This window comes from Centruroides sculpturatus, unplaced genomic scaffold (genome assembly GCF_000671375.1).
Source record: "Centruroides sculpturatus isolate CEXI.00-Female unplaced genomic scaffold, Cexi_2.0 scaffold1943, whole genome shotgun sequence".
In the NCBI taxonomy this organism is placed as follows: Eukaryota; Metazoa; Arthropoda; class Arachnida; order Scorpiones; family Buthidae; genus Centruroides; species Centruroides sculpturatus.
Genome location: NW_019386107.1, coordinates 10,252 through 13,943, shown reverse-complemented (window position 1 = coordinate 13,943; position 3,692 = coordinate 10,252).

The window sequence follows — 3,692 nt, the reverse complement described above, 5'->3', positions numbered from 1 at the left end:
GTTTGCTTCGTCGGTGATTCTTTCGAAGAGATTTTTCTCTGTTTCTGCAACAAGAAATGGCCCGAAAGTAGCTGTGGTTAGTACATTTTGCTATAAAATATCACTTGCAAAGATATTTACTCGAAAATCATAAAAAAAACATTTTAAATTTATCTCTTGATCATAAGTACATTGAATGATATTACTTGATTACAACTGATGTCATTTGAAACTGTCCGAGAATCATTTCAGACGTGATATCGATTGATTCTTTCCTGTAATGATTCCTGATTGATATAAGGATAAGATTGCAAATGAGAATGACACTGTTGGTACCTTAACAGAGCTGTACAGCCTACCCATAGGAGTAAAAAATCAAGGAAATCATACCTCTATATGTGAGCCTTCAAGTGAAATATAGCCCCAAAATTTGTCTAATTCTAGGTGTTGTAGGGGTGTGCCACTAAGCTTGTCGCACGTGTAACAGACAGTTCAGGGGTGGTCAGACATTCTAATGATATTTATCGGTAAAGAATAAAGAAAAATCCATCATGCAAGCTTTGTGAGACATTTTTCTCCAAATGTGTAATTCTAACAGCACCATTTCTGGTTGCCATCTTGCTTGTGGATGTCGTGTTTGCAAGCAAGTAATGTTTTAGGCATGGCGACCAATCCTTTAACATAAATAATAAATGCATTTTCTACTGACCAAAAAACAGTTTTTACATTGAGCCAATACTATTACCTATTCTCCAAGATCTACATGTAGTTGTGCACTTTGGTGCAAGTGATGGCAAATACCAAAGTGCCTGCAAGAGCCCCACACCCCCTAAAACTATATAATATCAAGTACATGAACAGTGAAGTGGGCTATTCAAAGCCAATGTAGTCACCTGGGCTGAATAATTAAATGCAATAGCCTTGGCAGAGCACGTGGTGTGACTTTCGCTTGTGCCCTGGAAGTAGGCTGATCTCGGGAGGCTATATCTTGCAAAGGGGCACGTAAAGAGGTATGGTTCCTTTGACTTTTTTGCTCAAATGTGGGCATGCTCTACAGCTCTGTTGAGGTCCCAACAGTGTCATTCACTTCTGCATTGTGCCAGTTTCTGGACATGCTGTCAAATGATATTAAGTGATGTTAATCATGTGATATCACTTGACATTAGTTGATGTCAAAGGTTCAAAATTTGAAAAAACAAAATGCTTTAACAGACAAGAACAAGTGATATCATTTAAATCACATTAATTATTATTTTATTACATTGCAATTCAAAATTACATTTATTATTAAATTCCCTAGCATTTTATGTGTAATAATCAATACATAGAATCAGATAATATAACTTTCAATAAGTTGCTCCTATGTTAGAGTTTTCAATTAAAGCTACAAAGTTGAGTGGCCAAAAAGTTCTACACATTCTAGTTAGATTTATTTGTATATTTCCTCACCTAACATAATATTTTAATGTTTTTTCCATGGTCTGAATATCATATTTTATGCTAATATTCAATAATTGAAAAATCATCAAAGCAGTTTCTAATAACTAAAGACTGAATTTTTGTGTTTAAAATTGCAATATGTGTGCATGCATATGCATGTTAAAATGCCTGAAATATGCATTATAAATGTTAAAAGCACTCAAAGATGTCTTTGATGCACTGAATTGACTCATAAATATCTGTTTCACATGTTTTAGAAATTCTTTTAAAATTTTGAAAGCATTATTAGATTTAATTAGTCATTTCATATCAACGGAACATCATTACTGTAGATACAAAACATTATTAGATTTTTTTTACATTCATATTTTGACTTTAGAGATGCTAACATATCATGTAGTTATGTATCTTGTACATAATTTAAGCATTTGTTTTATATTAAGTATGTCTTAATGTGATACAAATTCTTTAAAATACAGAAAACTTACATATGAAATAAATTCACTGGGATTATAGATTTTCTATTTGTATAAACTGTTTTGGCTTATAGACACACAATTGTGACAATGCCGAAAGGCTCCCACCACGGGACCGAAGGGTCGACATCACATTGGTGTAGACCACAATGACACTTTGTTAGGACTGACACCACAGTGTCTTCTGTGTAGACACGCAGACCATTACATTCGCAGGTATGCGCGAGCAGTCGTGTCTGTGGAAGCGTAGGGTTGGAATGGAGACAGAGGGAGACACCCGGAAGAAGCGCACTCCAAGAGACTATTCATTTAACAAATACCCGTTTATTCAGAGAGGCTGTTTACAGAATTTAAGACTGAGGATCTAGCTTTCTTGCTAACTCAAGTAACCATCAAGGGGGAAGCTTATCATATCAAGAGAGAGAGAGCTTACAAATACCTTGAGTTCGAGTAGGTCCTTGATGTAGGTTCGTCCTCAGGCTTGTCCAAAGAGGTTCAGGATTTAATTGAGTTCATGTGCTAGTTCAAGTTTGGTTAAGTTCAGGTGCTAATCCAAAGGTTGATCTAGGAAGCGGCGATGGTGGAGAGCCCATACACATGCATAAAAGTTCACGCTTGTCGACGGGAAAAGCATTCGTCGTCATTGTCTTCTCCTGTTTATAAGGTGGTCTCTCCTGGGTTTTTCCCATAACTCAACCTGGAGATTTAGTACTTCGGGCCCAATGATCGAGTTTCACTCATTACTTCTGAATGATGCATATGAAGTGTCACTTTAAACAGGAACTAAGTCTGTGGAAAACATTTTAATCACTGAGATAATCAATAGTTTTTTCAAAATGGAAAATTAGTGTATTCCAAACAGCAAACATGTTATAATAATTTATAATGATTTTATAATAAAGGTTTCCTGTAAATGTGGTTCTCACACTATGTATTGAGCTTATGGGATTTATGGTAGGACAAAAATAAAATCAGACTTGATAAGTGAGTAATTCAACAAAATTTGGTTTATTAGGAGTCAGTTGTATAACAAATTGCAAGAAATATGAATGCTTGAACTGCCTTGTTTCATTTGTATTATATTATCAAAAAATCTAGTGATGGGTTGCATAACTTTTCTGGCAAAAATACTTATGTTTAAGAAATACTAAGATACATTAGCCTGAAGTTAAAATTGTGTATGGCACCATCAGTTATGAAATGTTATAAAAAATAACTTTTATATCCTTAATCATTATAAAAAGGTAAAGGGCTTAATTTTGAGGATGAGTTTCTAAAAATATTCTAAATGCCAATATTCATTATTCATAATGAATAAAATTTTTATTAAGTCTGACCACACTTGAGATATGACATGAACTCCTCTTGCCCCTCTATCTTTAAACATCAAGATTTGATAACATCAAATTGTCTGATAACATATTGAATAATTTGTAAACTGCATCATTGCATGTATGGAATGTTCTATTTTAAAAATATTTTATATCATATATCAGGGGTAGTGTTACCACCTGTCTGGTTTTCACCTGGACAGTCTGGGAATAGACTCACTGTTTGGGTGAGTCTATTCATTAATTTTGTCTGGGACCTGTCAATTTTTTTTTTTTTTTTGCTTGTACAAATCGTATTCATACACGTCTCCAATATCCAATAGAGCTAAGTCATTTGTAGTTGCTTTTTCTTAATTTAGTTACTCCTACCCAAGTCTCCCTAGTCCCTAACTGTAACTGATTTAGAACTGGCATGCACTGCATGTTATTCTTTGCATTGCAAAATGACATTGCGCATACGTCAGGA